This window comes from Numida meleagris, chromosome 2 (assembly GCF_002078875.1).
Source record: "Numida meleagris isolate 19003 breed g44 Domestic line chromosome 2, NumMel1.0, whole genome shotgun sequence".
Classification (NCBI taxonomy): domain Eukaryota; kingdom Metazoa; phylum Chordata; class Aves; order Galliformes; family Numididae; genus Numida; species Numida meleagris.
Window position 1 is genome coordinate 72084298 of NC_034410.1, and position 21940 is coordinate 72106237.

The 21940-nt window shown below is 35.8% G+C and overlaps 1 protein-coding gene across 8 annotated transcripts in view; it reads left to right on the forward strand.

Annotated features, from left to right (window-relative positions):
* Positions 1 to 21940, forward strand: part of CDH18 (cadherin 18) — a 537316-nt gene that overhangs the window by 79185 nt on the left and 436191 nt on the right. For 5 of the 8 annotated variants that reach the window (XR_002435173.1, XR_002435175.1, XR_002435176.1 and 2 more), the window contains exon 3: positions 19712 to 19775. The exons of the other annotated variants lie outside the window; for them this stretch is intronic. The gene's annotated coding sequence lies outside the window, so the exon portion shown is untranslated. The remainder of the gene's footprint in view (positions 1 to 19711; positions 19776 to 21940) is intronic. 8 annotated transcript variants of the gene reach the window in all.

A 21940-nucleotide genomic window follows, 5' to 3' on the forward strand; every position in this document is an offset into this window, starting at 1 on the left:
AAATTTAACAGAATTGTTGTGCTGTAAACTTCCTTATTTTTGTGACCTTGCAGATTCGACATAGGAGCAGGATTCTTCAGTGTCAGACATGCTCTGTGGTGCAGTGGCAGTGCTGCTTGGCACTGCAGAGGAATTTAAAATAAGAGCTGAGTGTGATGTGAACTGTCCTGGTTTCTGTGGCAACCAGGTTGCGCCGTGCTTCTTCCTTGTGCAAAGCAGTGGCACTCCAATAAATGTCAGGATGTATTAAGACTCTAAGGATAGCAATTTTTGTGAAGGCACAGATCTACCAAGTTGTAATTTATGTCTAATTTCAAGTTTCAGATTCTCTCAGTTCCAACTGCTTTCAGCTCCCATTCCCTCCAGTGGAAATGGAGTTAGTTAGAAATGCTTACAAGGTGTCCTGGCACCAGCAGCTCTGGGTGCACAGACTGTTCTATGAAGATGCACAATGTGTGGGAGAAAGGCAAAGAAAATTAGATTCTCTGCTATGGTTGCAGCGCTTTTCCCTTTTTTGCATGCTTGATTTCTATTTTATTTTATTTTTCTCACTTGTTAATGTGTTTTTCTTTGTTTTGCTTTTATTTGTTTTCTTGAAAGGTTAAAGTTGTTTCAGGAATTATTTTGGACACTTCAGGAAGCTGCAGTTAGTGTCTTTACAGTTAAGCCAACATACCCAGCACTTATTCTCTGTAGGAGTTTCAGTTTAATGAGCTTCAGAAACAATGTGAGGCTTCCTTATATTATCAGAAGTTTGCAAATTTTGTGTTTAGTCATTAGTAGAATATGGAATTTGTTGGTTTTTTTTGTAGTGCTCATGTCTTTAGTATTGTGAAATTTTTATTTTGTCATCAGCTGGATATTCAAAATCCTAGTCTGTCATAGAAATTTACATTACTAAATGTAAATAAGCACATATATAATCTTAGAAAAAGAATACCTAATGTATTCCAGCAGTGCTGCAACCTTTGTTCACAGAAAATTCTATCTACTGATCAGTGCCATCTTTGCCTTAATGGAAGCTAGTATCATGTTTTACATTATCTGATCTAAAGATTACTTGGCGTTATGCTGTGGGGCTTAAAAGCTATATTTTCTGAGATGTGATATCTCAATAGTTTTGTGTACCAGCATCTTACAGCAAGGTTGCCTGGTGTCCTTCCTGCTAGCTGGGAATATGATTTAGTTTTCTGTTCTTTATTAATCTTCACTGCAGCATTTCTCTTTCATCTTTCTGAGTGGTTTATAATCAGAAGTATCCATTCAGATCTATATTGTGAGGTTTAGAGAGATAAATGCAAGACACAGAAAGATTTACCTGTGCTTTGGGGTCATTAGGCTTGAATTTGGACCTCAGCATCTGTCATTTTACACCGAGTCTAGAGTAACCTTAGTTTTGGATAAAGACTGTACTCTTCATGAGTGACTTTATTAATATCTGTTCATCCTTTTAAATTCCTGTCTTGTAAATAGTCATTACAGAAATCTGAAGTGCTGAGTATGAAAAGTCAGCAAATGAAGCAAGCGGGTGGCAGCAGGCCAAAGCTGATTTTCAAAAGGCTTACTTATTCAGGAAATGCACTAGAAAAAAATGCATTTAAAGTGGATTTCTTAGAGGACTAATAATCTTTCCAATAACAAATATCTTTCTGTGCGTTTTGAACCAGTCCCATACTACCAATAACTGTTATGTACACAAATTATAGTTTTCCCCTTCTTTGGTTCATTTTATTTCAATATCAACACATTAACAAATTGTAGTTCTCTGCTTAGCTATGTTTGAAGCATCATTGTTCTGCTATACTGCTGATCTTTGTATTTGGTGGTCTTTGAATATTGTGTATTTAATAAAATACATTTATTTGAATTTTTTTCAAGTAGGACCAAAACCTCCATGTGTTTAAACAAGATCTCTGTACTCCAAACATCTTAATTTTACATGTACACAGTCATGTGAAAGTCTTCTCACCTAGTTTTCAAGATTGCTATGAACTGGATTTATCCAAATTTTTAATGTAGGTGAGGATTCTACACCAGTAAAATATTTAAATATCATAACCTTCTTTTAACTAAAATATTTCACTCTGTTCCAGTGCTGATTCAACAAAAATAAAGTATTCAGGTTTTATAATCGTCATCATAGTATTACGTATTAAAATATTCAGTTTTCTTATGATCTTAATGGGAAAAAAAATTGAAGAATTAACTTTCTTCTCTATGTTGTTTAAGTATGAATACATCAAGTTAAATATATATATATATATATTAAGCCACTTCCTAGAACAAAGTTGTCCTTATGATAAAATTCAGTATGAGATTCTCAGTAGTTGTCATCTCAGCAGGCATTTTCAGACAACAGGACAAACATAAGATGAAATGGGCGCTGGAACTTGCTGTACTGTTATTGCAAATGCTGATCTTCATTAGAATAGGAGAATCTTGTTGGGTGGAGAAGGCGGGGTTATTTGGTTTTAACTGATGTTCCTGTGCTGTTCTCAGTAAATCCCTTCTCAAAGAGGAGGAAGGAAGAAATGAACTGATAATGTCAAAATGCAAAAGAATAATTTTAGCTTGTTCTTGAACAGTGAGAGTGACAAAATATGCAGGGATTGTTATTCTGTAAGCTGTGTTTGGATTTTGTTTTTCAAGTCCAGCAACTCAAAGAAAATAAGTTGTTTGTTGTGAGGTGCCATACTTGTATTCTCTCACAGCTGTGCATCCTGCTAGGTCTAGGTTGAACTCAAATCTTTTAGCTGTCAGAAGGATGTCGGCCACATCTTCCCCCTTCCTGTTATGAATGGCTTCTTGCAATTTGTTCAAAGATCCTGTTAGGAATAGATGCTGACTCTGCTTTTAATTTAGACAAGCCAGGAGACTTTCCTGCCCACTTTCTTAAGTCATCCAACTTCATTTATACAAGGCTACTGTTTGTTTGAAATGGTAATTTTTCTTGCTAACTTTTGAATGCCAAGTATAATGGTTCATATGGCTGTCAGAGGAAAACACATGAGAAACAAGGCATATGGTTCTACAATCTTCTGCTGTAAGTAAGATACATTTCTTGTGTTTCTAGTAAGAAATAGAATCTGGTTTTCTTGTTTTATTAAAGACATTTTTAATTAGGAATATTTAATTTTTCTATTGGATAGTTAGGAGTTCCTGACTGGACTTTCTTCTACAAGTTATGCTAGGCTATTGTGAAATACAGCTGGTTTCTGAATCATCAGATTTCCTCTTACCTAATGCTATTTTTTGAAGTTAAACACTCTGTGGTACTTAAAAGGTTACAGCTTATGCATTCAGAAGAAGCATTTAAAATGTATTAGGAATTGCATTTAAAAAAAAAATGTTCACCTTCTTGAATTCTATCGTTTTTATTCAGTCTGGAATTTTATACTTTAACTTTTGGATGATCTGCTCATGTGTTGAGAATGAGACTTTTATTTCACTTCATTTATGTTTTGGAAGTCATTATAAAATTTTGAATATTCCAAATGTTACTAAATCAGCTGTACTTACCATATCTTCTTTTTTAGATACCAAATAGACACTTTATGACTAAGTTAATGTTTGGTAAGTAATAATTTAATATGAGCTCTGCCAGTGGATGTGGAGATCTCAGACCTATTAACATTTTAAGATTTCAGCAAGTAACATTGATAGTGGTTTTGGAGGAGTGTTTTGTATGTGGAATTTTCACCTTGAGAGAGGTCAGAGCACCTTCCATGTTCTCTAGATTTGTTGAAAGGAATTTCAGAAACTCAGTGTCTCTGTAAGGAAATGTGTATACACGTTTCTTTCTCTGCATGCCTGCCCTTGGGAGAGATAAGCTACAGATCTTGTGGTTTACTTGAAACTTTAGCATTTCTAGTGATCTGTAAGTACAGACAAGTAGATCTCTTGATAGAGAAATGCTATATTATGTATATCTTATGGTTATATGATATGGAATAAATAAATAAAAAAAATTCTCAAAGCCAAGTGAAAATTCCCCAAATTCTGTTTCTGATATCTTTTTTTCTTGCCAAACTTTCAATTTTAAACTATGTAGTATTTTTCTAGTATATAAGTTTCTGTTCTCTGTCCATTGATTTGATGTTTCTTCATAATATTGGCATCTTTAAAACTGAAAGAAGGGAAAATGTTCTGTCAAAGCTGTTCTTAATTTGGAAAACTGAAGGGAAGCAGCTCCGTCAGTTTGTAAGATGATATGGGAGCCTGTCCCATTGGTCCACTGGGAGGACGGTAACACCGGAACAGTGAGATGACTGAGTGTTCACCATTCTCAGCCCTTGAGAGAGCCTAATCAAGGGCTTTAGTTTGCTCTGTTGGCTGGGGTAACTGTGGCTCCTTGGCCTGTCACTATTCTTCTGTGCTTCTGGGTGTTTATAGAAATTTGCCTTTAATAACACAAGCAAACAAAGCCTTTTGAAGTTAATACAATAACCATGATGAATCTGAAGGCATGTAATTGCTTATGAAGTAGGTCTGGAGAAGCTGATATACAGTATAAAGCTTGCAATCTCTTTCTGACTTTATAGTTGTAATGCATACAAGCCTAAACTGATGGTGTTTTGATCTGTAAAAGTGTATATGCATACCTGAAGTGGAAACACTTCAAACTTTGGATTGTAGAGGGTTGCTTTGGGAAGCAACATCAGTTTGATGGCAAACACAATAAACTAAAGCTGAACACAGCCTCATCATTTATTCCCTACAAATATGCCATATGTGTGTTCATGACAAAGCTGTTTACCATCAAGTCTGCTAAGTGAAGATCACTTTAGATGTACTTGCATCATTGTTTGGATTTAAGATGCTTAAAAGAAACAGTAAAACAACAAAATGAACTTTTAGGATCTAGAAGCATTAATGTTTTATCTTTAAAATAATTCAGAGAACAAGGTGCAGTGGCACGTACTGCCATTAGACACAGAAGTCAAGCACTGCAGTCCAGCATATTATTTTAATAAATCTGAAGATATCATCTGTTTACTAAACATTATGTAAAAGTGCTCTTAAACTGAAGACAGTATGATATGCTATTGCAAGAGTACTAGTATATATTAAAGTACCCAAACTTGTTTGTCTTTGCAGACTGGAAACTCTTATTGATTTTCTGATAAAGCTACTGCAAGAGCTGAATAACAGTAGCAGTCACGTACTATGCGTTTAACTTGGATTTTTAGTCTATGATTTATAAAAAAACAGTTTACTTTTCAGTAATAACCTGTGGACTATTAAATTATTCCCCAACTTCTGATCTTCATTAGTCATTGAAAATGGAAATGGCAAGGAAACCAATAGTAGGTAATCTGAAACATTTTTAATGTTTATGGATTTATTAGTATGATTAGAAAATAAAAGTGGTACTGCTCTTTTGGATCAATATGGGCACATATTAAGAACCATAATAATTGCCTTCTCGCAGGCAGTGTTTAACACCTGAAAGTGATGCTGAGATTACTGATTTCTTACATCTCCATTAGTGGACAATGAAAGCAGCAGGTGTTTTTTATTAAGCTCCTGTTTGTACAGTTAATTATCAGAGTTACCTACTGATATTAAATAGTGTTGTTTTAAGATTTCAGATGTCCCTGAACTCAAGTTACAGTCATGGTACTTGTAGTGGAAAATATCATCTATGGGAATATTTAAAATACTTCTGATAATCCTTTCCCTCTTACACTAGCATTTTTTTAATGTTGGTTCTTTCTTTCTAAGTAAACACATGATGTCCTTGACTTGAAATGTCAATCTGCAGAAATGTATTAAAATGCAAATTTAAGTATTTCAGCTGTTGAGCTCTTTCAATAAAATCTTAACTGATTATTAGCTTTAATATGTTTTTATCGAAGAATATTCCAATCAGATTGATCTCGTTTTATTGTCAAATTGAAAGTGCGTGTAGCCTAGTTTATTTAATGTAGGATCTACATAAAATTAATGGGAAGATTACAAGTTAATTGTTTAAATTTCATTTTTAAAAGGAAAGGTCTGTTTTTTTTTTCATCATAATAATACATACTCTTTAAAAAGATATGTACTGTCCTGCAAATGAATTGAAAAAGAAAATCTGCTAGAATAGGGTATAATGTTATGGTGTTTTTTGCATTTTAGCAATAGAAGAAAAACTGAAAGATTGTAGATGGTGTGAGCTCTAACTTCGTCCTTCAGAATAAAACCTCTGATATCTGTGTTTTCACAGACTTGATATTGCATTTTCCTTAATGACTGCAAACCAAGGAGACTATCCGAAGATGGAAAATTATAACTCTCACAAAATTGTTAATTTAGTCAAGTATGGAAAAGACTAGTAGGAAAACCAGTCAAGGAAAGTGAACAGGGTGGCGGTGTTTGTAGTGCTGACAAATGGAATGCAGTTTGCTTTGGAACAAATAACTTTGATAATTACATATCTTTCCAAGTTATAAGTTAAATTTAATTGAAGTTATGATGGGAAAGGGCTGCATATCAAATTGGGCAGTTTAAAGGAAGGAGCAGACATATTAGGATGTATGCACAGCAATTCTGAAAGTAACTGAAAATAAATGTCACTGAGCTGATGACTGGACAACATCTTGAGTTCCATATTTATTTCAAAATGAATAAATCCATTTTTTTAGTAGTTATCCATCAAAAGATATGGAAAAGATCATCATGTGGAAGAATAGATGGACTGGGGCTCTTTCCTCTGGAGGAGACTGAGAGGAGTCCATATTGCTCTCTAGAGCTACGTGAAAAGAGGTTGCAGTGAGGAGGGTGTCAATCTCTTTTCATAGGTGGCAAGTGAAAGGATACAAGGAAATCACGTCAAGGTTCACCAGGGGAGATTTAGATTAGATGAAGAAGGGTTTCTTCACTGAACGGGTGTTCAGGCATTGGAAGAAGACACCTTTGAAGGTGGCAGAGTCACCATACCAATAGGTATTTAACAGAGCAGTGGATGTGGTTCTTAGGGATGTGGTTTCTTTGTAGGTCAGATTGATGGTTGAACATGGTCTTGAGGGTCTTTTCCAATCTATATGATTCTATAATTACCACACCACACAAAAAAAAATGTTGTTTAGCTTGAAAAAGAAATAAAAATGTTTCTCTAGCTTTGAATAATTCTCCATGGAGTTCTTATTAATTAATGTTATTGAGATAAAACATTATGAACTGAATATGCGGAAACTGTTAACATCTGCATATGTACTCTACTTGTTGATCATATTGGCTTGATTTCACTTGATCTTGGAAATTAAGCAGTTTTGGATCTGTCTAGCGGATACAGGGGGATCATCTGTAAAAACCCTGAAGACTTGGTGAGTAAGCAAAGTATGATATTACCGATAAGTTACAGAAAGCAAAAGATATGAAAGACTCCATGTGGGTGTGTGGTCACTGCTAAGCTGTCAGAAAAGTAGGAGGGAGCACATTGCTCAATATCAAAGGTAGAGTGCGTGGCTTCCTGAGGTGCCTGATGAGCAGAAACCTATGGTAGTTAACTGAGGACCTCACAAATGAAGGAATTTTCCCAAGCTGGGAGTAGTAGTTCTATGTCCTCATCTGGTTTTATCACAGGAGGGTAAAAATGGAGGAGGGGGAATAAAGAAGAAGTGCTGTCAAAACCCTTTGCTGGGACTAGTGTCTCTATGATTAATCATAAAGCTTTCTTTAACTTAGTTCCTGACCTTTTGTTATGTAGGAAAGAAAGTAAAATGTTTTCGATTATGAGCTTGGATTGTGTGTTGTATACTTTGCAGACATGAACCCTGTGCTTTGTTATAAATTTGTGATTAAGTAATAAAAAATTGACTACAAGCTTTTGGATTTCCATGATATAGCCATGGAAATCTTTAAAGTTTGATGTTAGACAAAAATCCAGAAATAAGATTCATCCAGTGGGAAAATAGCCATCTCTTTCTAACTTAATCTGCTTTGCCTATCTGATCAATTTATGTATTGTGTAAACCAAAGTGAATAAAAGACCTTTAGTACTACTAAAATATAAGTTTGGATGTTTCAGCTAGTCTCTTGTCCTCCAGTACTCTCTCTCACTTTCTCTCATTCAAATGTGATTCCTATTTCTTTTTTAGGAGTAAGATGTCTTTCTTTTTTCCTCTTAAGATGAAAAATGCAGATTGTGCTGATGCATCAAGAACACTGACTTTTAACTCTATTCTAAGTTTAGTGACTAGCCCTTCAAATGTGTAAACATTTGATTATTGTCAGCGATCAACATTTAATGCTCTAGATTGCCTTCATTTAACAATTTTGTTTTCAGATATGTCAGTATACCTGCTTTATTTTTAAAGAAATTGTTTCTACTAGAACAACTGTTATCTGCATTATAAAACAAGTGTTCTATAGGAAGCTTTTAAGCAAAACCACTATAATTTACTTTGACTAATGTCAGACACCAGTTCGAACTACAACAGTAGTGCTCTAAATGTCAAAACAAATCAATTTTGCAAATGTCAGACTGACATGAATGAAAGCTCTGTTCATCCTCAACTATGAATACTCTCCTAATTCATAATAAATACTACAGCATCTTATATCATGACCATTTAAACAGAAGACATCAGAGCAGTTGCAGACTTTATTATAGATTTGGTTTCACAGTTCAGGTATACCCTGAGCAGTGTGAAATGAGTAGGGGCCACTTCAAAGTTTGGGCATGTTCCTCAGAGCCATTTAGGCCAAAATTTCACTGTTGCCAATAATGAGTCTTCCTGGACAAACTGTTCCAATGCATAGAAAACAATGGACAACAGAAGAACACGTCAGAAGAGTCTGGCTCAGTCTTATTTTCAAACCTTCTACAGGAAGCAGTATGCTGTAGCTAGGTTCATAAATTACGTTCTATTCTTGAGGCAAAAAAGTGTTCCTTCAGTCCCTCCTTTTATTTCATATGATCAAACTCACCATCTTAGTTAGCCCTCTTATTTTCTCCAGTTTGATCTCTCTTTTGCACAAGAAGATCCCAGACTGGAGGTAATACTCCACATGTACCCTCATGTGTTTTGGATGAAGTATCATTGCCCTTGGTTTTTAACTGTGCTTTTGCTGATGAAGGCTAGCAAGTAATAATCTTCCTTGCTGTAAGGTTACACAGCTGACCCATGTTGAATTCATGGTGCTCTGGAAATCCAAATTGTTTTCTATAGGGTTACTACTTGTCTTTTGCTTGCATTACTGTATATTTGGTGTCTGTACAGTGGTTTTTTTTTTTTTGTTTGTTTGTTTGTTTTTGGTCTGAGGTACTGAATTTTCTCTTTACTTTTTTGAATGTCATATGAATTTTGTCTCTCACTTCGTCCAGCTTGCTAAAGTCCCTGGGAACCCTGCAGCATATTGACGTTTCCCCACATGTGATGCCAGTACCAAACTTGCTAAGAGTATATTCTTTCCCATTGTTCCAGTATTAAGGATGTTGGAGAACTTTAACTTCAGTATTAGCATCTGAGGAATGTCAGTAGTAACTGGCTAACAGCTGAACTTCTTTAAGCACAGCAGTCTAGACAGTTTTACGTCTAATCCTTCATATAGACCATTTCTCCCAAACTGAATAGGAGATGACTTTGAAGACCTTTCTAGACTTGAGTTAGAGAACATCTAGTGCTCTCTCTTTGCCCACTGTAATTTCAAAAAGAAGACAGCTAGGTTAGTCAAGTACTACTGAACTTGGTAAATTTGTGTCTGTATTCCCAATGATCTTTGGTTTCAAGTGCCTATAAATGGCTTTCCATAGCCTTCAAAGAGACTAAAATGAACCTGACTGGTTCATAGTTTCCTGGATTCACCTTCTTTAATTTTTTTTTTTTTTTTGTACTTCTGATATGGGCTGAGTGTGTTTTTGTTTGGTTTTTTTTTCTGATGATCTAGGAATCCCCCTGCTTAAGCACCCTTGAAGCTAGTAGAGAGTAACCTCCCATTGACAGCAACAAGCACCCTCAGCACCAGTGGATGCATCTCATCTGACTTGATGGACTTCATACATTGGTTCCTATACTGCCCTTCCACTTCTCCCCCAGGACCTTAGCCTCCTAGTGTGAAAATTTGGAGGGCCCCAGGAAAACACTTACTAATTTTATTTTTATTTTTGCTAGAGAGTTGTGGTTAATGGCTCTATATCCAGGTGGAGACTGGTCACAAATGATGTCTTCCAGGGTTCTATCTTGAGACTGGTGCTCTTCAGCATCTTAATCAATTACATAGACACTGAGATTAAGTGTATACTCTGCAAGTTTGTTAAAGACACCAAACTGAGTGGTGGAGATAACACAAAAGAAGGCATGCGTGCTGTCTAGAAGAACTTGGACAGGCTTGAAAAGTGGGTCCATGGGACTCTAACAGGGCCAGGTGCATGTTGTTGCACATCGGTTCGGGCAATCTCATGTGAGTACAGACTGGGAGAAGAAATCATTGAGAGCAGCCCTGAAGGGTGGGAGGACTTGAGGGGTTCTGGTGGATGAAAAGCTTGACATGAGATAGCAGTGCGTGTTTGCAGCCTGGAAGGCCAACTGTGTCCCAAGCTGTACCAAAAGAGGGATGGCCAGAAAAGAGAGGGAGGGGATTGTCCCCCTCTACTCTACCCTTGCAAGGCTCCATCTGGAGTACTGTGTCCAGGCCTAGGGCCCCCAGCAGAAGCATGTTGAAGTTGTCCCAGGAGGTGGCCATGATGATGATTAGAGGGCTGGAGTGCCTCTCTAATGAAGAAAGGTTGAGGTATCTGGATTTCTTTTTCTTTTTTTTTTTTTTTCCTTGCATGAGGTCTCTGAGAGAGATCTCACTGCAGCCTTCCTCTACTTGAATGGAGCTTATAAACAGGAGGGAGACCAATGTTTTACATGGTCTAGTGGTGACAATGAGGAATGTCTTTAAAAGAGGGTGGATTTAAGTTAGATGTTAGGAAGAAATTCTTTACTCAGAGGGTGGTGAGGCACTGGCACAGAATACCCAGCGAAACTGCGGATGCACCAAGCCTGAAGGCATTTAAAGCTAGGTTGGATGGGACCCTAGGCATCCCGGTCTAGTGAGTAGCAATCCTCCTCTTGGCAGGGGCACTGGTAAACTAAGGCATTCTATGTGTACATACAATGCTTTTATATATACACATATGTATATATGTAGTATATTTATAGTGTATAAATGTATGTTATATATACATATATTATACATGTACATTTTATATACATATATTCATATATATAATAAAAATGTGTATATAAAGTATGAAGTATTCTTTCTCAAATGTATATTATGTGAAAAGCATATTTCACAATTAACGACTGTTTTAGGCAGGTTAGTCCAGTCACTAAAGTGAAAATTCTTTTAACTGTCTCAATTGAGTAGGAAAAAGAAGTAGTGCCATGGTAGTTGGTGGGCCAAGTGTACCTAAATGCCATGGCTGCTGTGTTGAATATCTGATTTTCTGTCAAAAAGTTTGTATTTGAAATATTGGAGGTAGTGAAGATATTTAAGAGCATGAGAAAACACGAATTATGTATCAGTGGAAGAAAACAAAATCACTGCTGTTGTGGTCACTTTATTACTGATGAGTGACAGAACAAATACATGCTACATAACTGGGGAGGGTATAATCACGTTAATTGTAAATGAAAGATGATTATAATGAAGTAGATGTGCAGTTTAGCGTTGTCTATGTGAGTTCCCTCTTGGCCAATTGTCTGATACTGCAGGAAAGGTACGTACTTAGGGAAGGTGATTTGTGGACACAGATAATAATTACATCATTTGGAGATCTCAGTAAAATTACTGAGTATGTATGTCTTTGACCTAAGCAGTTACAAAATATTTTTTTTTCAGAGAAAAAGAAAGCAGTAGGAATGTCCTGTCAGACTTCTAGGTATGCTGATAGGTGATGACTCCTTTTCCTGTGTTTGTTTAATAATACTCATCTTGAATGGTTTGCTAATCTTACAGTAATCAAATAATAATTGACAATTTTCAGAAAAGTGAGCTTAAAAAAGGCCATGTGGTGGTTTGCTAGAAATTATGGAGATTATGTGAGCTATATTCTCAGATTGTGTGGCTGTCTCTAGACTCTTTGAGTAGCAATTTCTTTCCAGTTGGTGAGTTTGACTAGCATCCTGGGGGGGGAGGGGGGGGGGGGGGGAACTTACAGTAACTCAGCTCCCTGCCCCACTTTTCACTATCACTCTTGAGGAAAATTCTGAGCATGGATAACTAAGGGGCGTTATAGAAAGCCAGGGCTTGATACTGGAAGGTCAGAATGTGTGTTCTTGGAGATACCATATTATAACTTCAGTGTGGTGCTGTCTTTGCTATTATTATGCTTCATGAGCACATTTCATAGGTATTCAAGGTAACAAAAAGGCTCAATAAATGAATCTTCTTATGGAATGACCATATCAGTTTTTCATGCCTATCTCTGAAAAACAGAGGGAACCACAGAAACTAGATCTCTTTCAGCTTTTACTAAAGTAGTTTTGTAATTTTGGCTGAAATTTTCATGTGAATGTTATGATGTGCTTAGTTGGCTGTAATTATTTCCAGGCCATGATGATGCATAAAAGTACAGAAAAATTTAACAGGATAATAACATTTGAAGGGTTGTACTTGTATAGTTATGAAAACTATAACAGTAGACATACTTGTCTGGTAAGAAAAATACAGTATATGTTTATTTCCAGTTCAGTTAGGTGCTAAAAATTTAAAGGCATGTGTAGGCTTTAGATTTTGAGACAGTTAAAGGTCTTTGTTACAGAATGTTTCAGTTAAGACAGATAAATGTTATATCTTTTCAAAACAAAGATGACTAGGAAAGCAAGGAGCTTTAGCATCTCCTAGATGAGGAGTACACATCAAATACGTTAGTTTTGAACTACAGTTTTAATATGATCCAAATGTCTGTTGACTGGACATTTGAGCTAGAAAAGTCAGTGCAGCTGTCAGCTATAAATATTTAAATGGAAAATACTAGTACTGTATTATTTAATCAAGCAAAATTCTTGTTCTTTGAAAGTAGTGAATCAAAGTGTGAATAAATTCAATAATGTCTCATCTTTTAGGTATTTCTAATGTCTAAGGAAATAAATTTATTGCTTGTTTGTTTAAAAAATTGATCTTTTTTGCTATATATTTTATGATGCAATGTTCTGTAATACAAGTCTAAAATATCACTATGAATAAAAGTAGATATATATTTAAGAATTAAACTAGAATAAATCTATAAATAAGGATGTTCTTACAGTAGATGTCAATTATCAACAGTACAGAATACGTAGTTAATTGTAAAGAATTACCTTTCTTTATGGGCCTCTACAATTTGCCTTGTCTCCTCTGAGATATTTGACTCCTTCCATCTACAGGATACATTTATTTCAGTAACAAAAGAAAAGCAGCCTTAATTTTTATCCCAAGGCTAACTCAATCACTTCAGTAAATATTATGTACTCACCCTGCCACCCAGTTTTAACCAATAGGATCATTTTCACGCTCAGATCATCAAAAATATCTTGAGAGGAAATTTCCAACACAGGATCAGAAAATGCATGTTTGTTTGAAGGAAATGTTAGAGTATCATGTAGGATTGTCAAAAATGGTTTTTGCACTCATTAGGATAAAGAATAATAGATAATATGTATGAAGCTAATTTTTTACTTAAGGGTTGAAAACCATAGATCAGTACTCTGATTAAATTCCAGGCATTTATCTAGTGTTCTGCAAAGTCAACAAAGAGCAGAGTTGCGCTTTCAGGGTTTTTTCTTTCATTGATTTCAGAATCTGAAACATCCAGCTTTGCTAATCTGACTTTGTTTTTAACTCATTATACCATATGATTTTTTATTTTTTTTAAACAAAACTCTAGCTTTTGGTGAAGAGAGCTAAAGCAAACAGGAGTATTAGACTTTCTTGATACATGAAGTTTTGAAAAATATTTGTTTGGCTTTAATTATCTTCCTTGAAAATGACTTAGCCTTTTGTGAACACCTCAGCAATTATCAGGCAGCTTGCAGGAATGATTGATGGAAACCTGTCATGGTTTCATGATTTTTGGTTATTGGTACTCCACATCATAACATCATGTAGTGAATGTACCTGGTTCTCAGAAGAGAAAGACTACTACATTCCCCACGGCACTTTGCTCCTCTGTTACCATTTTCCAGCCGGAGGGAAAAGATAAAAGCTCACAGTAAAAAACTTGCAGATCACGAGACCTCGCCCTTTTTTCCGCCGTTTCTCGTCTTGGCAGCACCTCGCTCTCCAGCCATCTTATCGTCGGTAGTAGAGTAAGGCCTCCCTTGATTTTGGGACATTCTCTCTCTCTGTATTGGATTTATCAGCTCAAATGGTAATTATATTGTATTATAGTGTGTTGTTTTGCATTCCGATATCTTTAGTAAATTAGTTTGTTTCTCCTCAGATTGTTGCCGCTGTTCTTTGCTCTCAGGGCCATCTCCTTAACCTTTTCCCCTTTTTCCCCTTTTCCCGGGACGTGGGCCGTGGGTCCCCTGTCCCCTTTGTCACAGAACCGGGCCAAACGCCCGTAAACCGTTGACAAAACCTCTGGTACTGAGTGAGCAAGGAGCTCTGTCAGAAGGAGAGTTGCAAAGGGTGGAGCAGTGGAAACTATTTAGTATTCACATTTAAAGGCAGTGCCCATTCTACCACCTCCCGCTTCTGTCTTCTCCAGTCCCTAGAGTACATTTTTTAAAAAGTGTAAAACAGGGAAAAAAGTAATTCAAAACATATTTTTATTCTGATGGGAATATAGTAAGAGACCTCTCATGAAAATTAGCCATAATTTCTAGAGGACTTATACTTCATGGAGTTTTTTATCAGCATGAAAACCTACCATATCTCAGTAATAACAAGGGAAAAATCATGCCTCTAAAAGCAGAACACCTCTCTTAGGTCAAAGATCACCCAGATGGTGAAGAATTCCAACATGTTACATTAAGATAAACCCATGTTAAAATGTATTTCAAAGTTGATACATTTCTCAACCTCAGACACTGGTCACCATCTCAGTGTTCAGTCTTGGAATTTTTAGGCTCAGCACTGAAAGTGCCTAAGTGATAAAACCAATCATTTCAAAATCTCTCTTGCATATGTCACTGTAAGGACTTAGTTGCTGTTTTAACTGAAATATTTTATTCCTAACATTTTATTCTATCACTTTTGAACAAAATTTGTGTTCATAAACACAGACTATTTTAAATATTATTCCTTATGCTACCAAACCAATGTGTTTACATCCAAATTTAGCATATATCACATTACTAAATGACTATAGAAGATATTTCTCCCTGAGCTAGTGGTCATACTTTGTTTCCATACCTCTATCAAAAGCTGGGGAGTGGTTTAAAATTCCACTGAAGTTATTTATACTGTTTTCACCCAAGAAGGGAATTACTCAAATGAGCTACAGAAACAAAGTGGAAATTGTTGGTCTTGTTTTAAAACTGCGTTGTTTTACTCTTTGAACTTTTTGTTAGTGCATGGTTCAGTGTACTGAGCACGGAGTATATCATTGTAAGTGCTCACGCTACTTCTGGTAATGCGTGTGTTTCAAAAATAAAAGTAATGCGTGTGCTACCTGACTGGGTTACTTCCAGAAATGTTTGGTAACCCATCCATTTCTATCATTTTGGTGGTTGTAGAATATTTAAAGTATCTTTATAATGAAACAATAAAAGTTTAAAATGTCTATAATGTGTAGAATCATTTATACCTTATCAGTAGCATGTAATTCTATCTTTATTGGATTGATTTCTTATTCTGTGGCATCTGTTTGGTGATCCCCCCAGAAAAAAAATGATCTTATTTTTTTAATTACTTTGCTACTCAACATGGCATAGTTTGGTTTTGTTGGTTTTGTTTTGCTCCTCTAATCCATTTCGAGTTCTATACTGAAAGTGCCTAGAATATTAGACCTCACTATTGCTGTTTAGTCTGTGCAGTATGATGTCATATCCTCATAAAAATCACATTACTGTGGAGGACTGACGTGGTTAGAACACTGGAGTCTCTGCTCTCTTTGAAGTAGTTGTCCTTGAATGTCTATAAAGGTATCCATTCTTGGGACAGAATTGTTAGCTGAAGTGTACTAATTTCAAAATGCTTTCACAGTAGGTAAAATGTTGCTTATTCTATTCTAATTAAATGTAAATCACCGACATCTCCATTTTTTTTTTCTAAATGAAAATCTTAAACTAAATTTATACCCTTATATATATACAAAATTGTAGAATATTCTTGTAACATTATTGGTGGTAAAAAAATTCAGTATGATGCTAAGGAGATGGTCTTTTCTGGGCTAAAAATAAATATGATTATGCAGTGCTGGCTCTAGGCTATGGCAGTGGTCATGTGTGCTTCCTCGCATCATTTTGTTTCTGAATGAAATATATAGTGTTCTTATAGTTGACAGATTTCTTGCTTATTCAACAGCTGTACTCTGAGGCAAATTTTCTTGAGTTCTCGTAACACTCTGCAGCCTCTTAATATTTTCAGGAGCTAAGAAATCTGTTTTATTCTTGTAGTAATGGCATGTTTAAATACAGTTTAAGAATATCATTTTTATGTAAAGCAATTAATATATATTAATTTTTAAATGTACACTCATTTTAATTACTTCAAAGTAACATTTATCTTGTTTTTAAATTCCTCTCAACGAAAATAAAAGCAGAAATTATTAGATCACATCCTATAGATCATGTGATTGAATGAGAAATTAAGTGGGGGGCTGCATTTTATTTTGAATGTATTATATTGACATGTTTTATAAATACAGAATTTCTGGCACTTCTATTTAAAAAATATTTGCAGTACTTTGAATACATATAGCTGGATTTTTGAACATTATGAATATTTTCAGTATGAATTATTAGTGAATATGATTATGCAAGAAAAAATCTGAACACTACAATTTGCAGAAAGAAACTGTCAGAATAAAACATAATATGTAGAATCCAATTTACTTCCTGTAATGCTAAGCAATGGTGTGGAAGGCCAAAAGCACAGAGTGTTATATTAAGTTGGTACTTGGGTGTATAGCAGAATATAATAGGACTTTAACAGCAAGAGAATTTTACCTGTGATTTTATACACTGTAAATATTTGAGATTTATTCCAAACATCCCTACATGAGTGTTTCAGATTCATCAACTGGAACATTTCTGTCCACGTATTTCATCAGTTAGATGTGAAATGAACACACATCACGAAGGTAACCTCCTTATTTGTGACAAGGGTCTGATGAGAGAGAATTAAATACTGTTCTCCTTCTCACTCTCCCTAATATCTTCACAATGGCTATGCCATTTTTATGCTTTTCAGCAAAGTGTGAAAGAACAAGATATGACATGTCTGCAAATTACTCCAAGTTCTGTCTAAAGAGACATCAGGAGTGATTCTGCTGTAGAGCAGTGTGCTATGTACCAAACTGGTCTGAATGAAACATGGTGTCTCCCAACAGGCACCCTGCTTGTGCTCTTCTGTGTGGTAAGTGCCTTTCCTCTTGGCTGAGCCCAATCGTGCACTACTGAAACTTCAGCTGATGCTTGTCACACTGCTCTGTTTCAGGTCACTGTGCTGCTGTTCTCTCTTTTTTTTTTTTTAATCCTGAGTATACGTATTCCTCGCTTTCTGCCTGCAATACCTGATGCTGCTGTGTGCAAACTGTAAATCTGCTGCTGCAAGAGCTGCTTTCCAGTACATCTCTATGAAAGTGCTATGCTCTTAGGGGGAAATCTTCTCAAACCATTACCACCGCACCATCGCTCCTTTTTCTCAATTGGCAGTGCGCTACAGCTCTGTGCCCAGAACATTGTGCTCGGGCTTGCAGTTACTTGACAATTTTGACTTCAGTTACAGTGTTTCTCCTGTCTCTATCAATGAATATTATCACTTTTTTTGTTATTGCCTTGTACTTGCTTTGTAGTCTCTCTGTGCTACAAATCCAAAACAAAAACATACAGCACAGTACTGAGTTCTAACGTTATGTACAGGCAACTACAACAGTCAATCCTACCTCACTTCAGTCACAGTTTCTCTTAAGAAAAATCATAGGAAATGAATGGGAAATCAGGGTTGCTGTTGGTATTCCCAAATATGTAGCTGCAAACTTTTCCCATCTGTGCATTCTGGGACAGGCACTTTGGAAAGGTGAATATTGGAGCTAAGTTCCTGTACTACCACAACAATTATTTCAGTGGCAACAGACTTTGCTTTTCTGTTGCATTATTTTGAAATTTTGTTGAATTACAAAGAGGCTGCAAGGGACAGAGGTCTTTATCAGATAATGAAGTGTAAAGGAAACTCTTGCAATATTAAAGATAAATGAAGAAGGCTTATTTGTGAAACCTGATGGGAACTACTCCAACTGAAGTATGCCAGCTCTTTTTTTACAGCATGTGATGTATAGAGAACATGCCACGTGTAGAACACTAGTTTTAGAATGTTATATGTATGTCTTCTTGTTTGATTGGTTATGCACAATCAGAAACAGCTCATTTAGTGAGTTGAATAATGTAACTTAAAAATTTCAGGATGTGTTATGCCGATTTGTGATATCTTTTGTGAGGCTTAAAATAAAATAACAGAAGACTTTTAGTTAAACTTTTCTCAACTGTCTGGTTAGCTTCTCTTTTTAATACTGCATATTGTTAAGCAGTTTTAATTCTGTTGTGCATTTTTATTTCAACTTCATGCATGGATGGCACCTCTGAGTTAGAGAAGAAGGTGATGTAGTTAAGTTTACACTTAAACTAGAAAGTATATTCTACACCAGTCTAGAACAGTGCTTTTTAATCTGTTGTACCTTAAGCAACTCAACACTTCAGAAAAAGCCGGCATGCTGTTTTAAGCCTGTATTGCCACATTTCACTGGACACTACTAGAGAGTGGAGTAATTGTGGGGAATTGTGTCTATGTTGCTCACCTTCATCAGTGCTGTGGTGATGTTATTTAGTTGCATTTTAAGCAGAGAATTTTGTGTGTGCTTCAGCGCTGTTCTATGCTGCAAGATAATACTTGATTCCCGTTCTGTGTGGGAATGTTGTTTAGCATAACTTTTTGCCGCACATGGAGCAAAATGTTTTGCGGAGCCTCTGAACCACAGGTTGAAGGTGATTGGCCTAGAATGTACAAATTCTGTTAAATGGTCTTGGTGGTAGAAGACTTCTTTATATAATCATAGGTTAACACAATCTATACCAGTTACTTAATCCTTTAAAATAATCTGTATACTGCTTTTGCTGAAAATATCTGAGTAATTTTAGACCTACGTGTACAAATCATCTGAACAAAACAGGGACTGTGAACAAGATCCTGCAGTAGAGATGGAAAATACGTAAAGAAGAATAACAGGATTTCTGTCTGTGCTATGAAATCCTTAAAGTGTATGGAATGATTCGGCAAAATCTTCATTTCAGACTCAGTAGTTTTACACAAGAATTTTTTATTGCTAATAGACTCTGCAATTGAGAGAAAAATACTATTTGAAAAAGTATTATTTCTCAGTTTTGTGAACTGGAGTTCATCAAAAGAGAGCTCAGAAATTGCATTTTCTAGAGTTTTATATTAGGGAGAAATATAGCCACCAGTTGAAATATCAATAATTGCTCCAGGAAAAGCTATGCATAATTTACAATTATTCCAATATATATTCAAGGTTATTGAAGCAGAAACTCATCTGAGGATATACACCCACGCTTTACCTTTCCTTTTGTAGTGGAATTTCCTGGTTTTGTCCAGAAGAAATATGCAAGTGAAGAACCAAATGAGATTACTGATCAGTAAGTTTTTTTCAGAAATTCAGAACAATTCTTATTCTATAAGAATAGTTCTGTCTAGCTGGTCAGCTATAAGAGGTGAAGGTTCACAGTTACAGATGTTATTCTGCTTGCTTTTCTTGTGATATATTCTCATGAGAATGCTCATTAAGATGAGCAGGTCCTAGTAATAATAATAGCACCTGTCTAGAAAAGGACAGCTAGGCCAGAGAGTGTGGATGATGTCTCAGTCAATGTGAAGAGAAGTAAGCATGGTGTGAGAGAAGTACCAATATCTATATACAAATTAGGTTGTTAAAACTGTATGCAGTCAGTCTAGAGCAAAAGAACAGTGTTTATCTGGAGTTTATTTTTGGTCTGCTGGGCTTGATTAGAAAACAACAACAACAACAAAAAAATACCACAATCAATATCAGGAAGTGTTTTTCACTGGTCCTTTACACAGTCATGTAGTTTTTCAGCAAACATTAAGTATTTTCGTTTATATACTGAAGTAATTTGTAGTATGTTGTTGCAGTTTAACTGAGGCAGCTAATCACCCCAAAGGTGCTCACTTATTCTTCCCCCTCATGCCCACAAACAGTGAGACAGGAAAAGAGGAAAGTAAGAATAAGAGAGAATACTTGTAGGTTAAGATTGTGAAAACAACAACAACAACAACACAATAATAGAGGACAAAAATGTAAGGAAAACAGAAAGATAAATAGAAAAAGAAAGCCAAACATGCAATGCAGCTCACCACCTCCCACAGGCAGGCCTATGCCCAGTGAGTTCCTCCGCAAAAGGTGGCTAAGCACATTTCTGTTACACAACACAAAGTACCCCATCTGTCACTTTGGGTCATCTGCATGTCTGTGTCCCTTCCTAACCTCTTGCGCACCCCAGTTTGTTCACTGGGAGAGCTGAAGGGGAAATAGAGAAGGCCTTGATGCTATGCAAGCACTGTTCCACCATAGGTAAAACACTGGTGTGTCCTCGGCATTGCTTTGGTCACAGTTCTAAAACACAGCACTGTATGAGCTGCTATAAATCAAATTAGTTTCAGGCCAGCCAGACCCAGCACATATCTGTGTACTTGATACAATGTAACTAAATGTCTTCAAGTCCTAGGTCCAAAGTACTGGAGGCTACCAAAGTAATTAGCTACAGGAAAATGCATTATCAGGTACCTTATTAACTCTTACAAAATATAGTTTTGTTGGCATACTCGCAAGTACTGCCATAGCCAACAACACGTTAGAAACACAACAAGCTTCAGGATGTGTGACTGCAGAAATGTAATAAGTAGTGTTATCTCAAATGTCTTTGTTTTATTGACAATTTCAGTGTGCAGCCAGATTTTACCCTTGAGTGTTTCCATTGGGTATACTTACAGAAATTATGCTGCTTTGTTTATTTACAGCAAACTTTTCATACTTTACCTTTTGTAAGCCGAGCATTTTAAACGGGAAGAGGAAGCTGCTTCTGTTTGTTGAAGATACCTGTATCCTATTTCATCATTCACCTTACAAGCTAGAAGAGACAGGACATGTACTTAAACAAATACTGCATGTTCTATTACTGATTTTTCCAGAATAAACCAAAAGTTTTAGCTGTGAAACACATTTTTTTTTTTAAACCTAGATCGTATCTGACAATGAATTTTATACTTCATGACAGTAGGCCCTTGTTCAAAGTCATGAAAGAAAAATTAAAGCTTGATTCCTTTAGTGCTTAGAGATTTTGAACAAATAGTTTTTTATTGTTCCAGCTAAATAAGTGGATTTCTATGTCACCTAGTCCATATCTCAGTACAAGTATGGAAGAAAAACAACTCTGTTTGTAATGGTGAGAAAACATTGCTGCTGCACTGTTCTCTACAATTTATGTCATGAAACCAAAAGAGGCAATGACGCTACAGGAGAGAAAATGTTTATGTAGACTTATACAGATGAGTTGCATGATGGTGTTCATGTATGGGAATGCTGGAGGCAGCATGATAATGAAATATACAGAAATTAAGCTTACATTATCTTTTATTAACCCCCGGTTTATAATCTTTTCAGACTGCAGAGATTTAATCACTTTTACAAAAAAAGAACAAAACCAAAGCAGTCCAAACCAAACAATCTCTATAAATTTATGATGGACAATAAACACTTTGTTTTATTCTTTATTACTTTATTTTT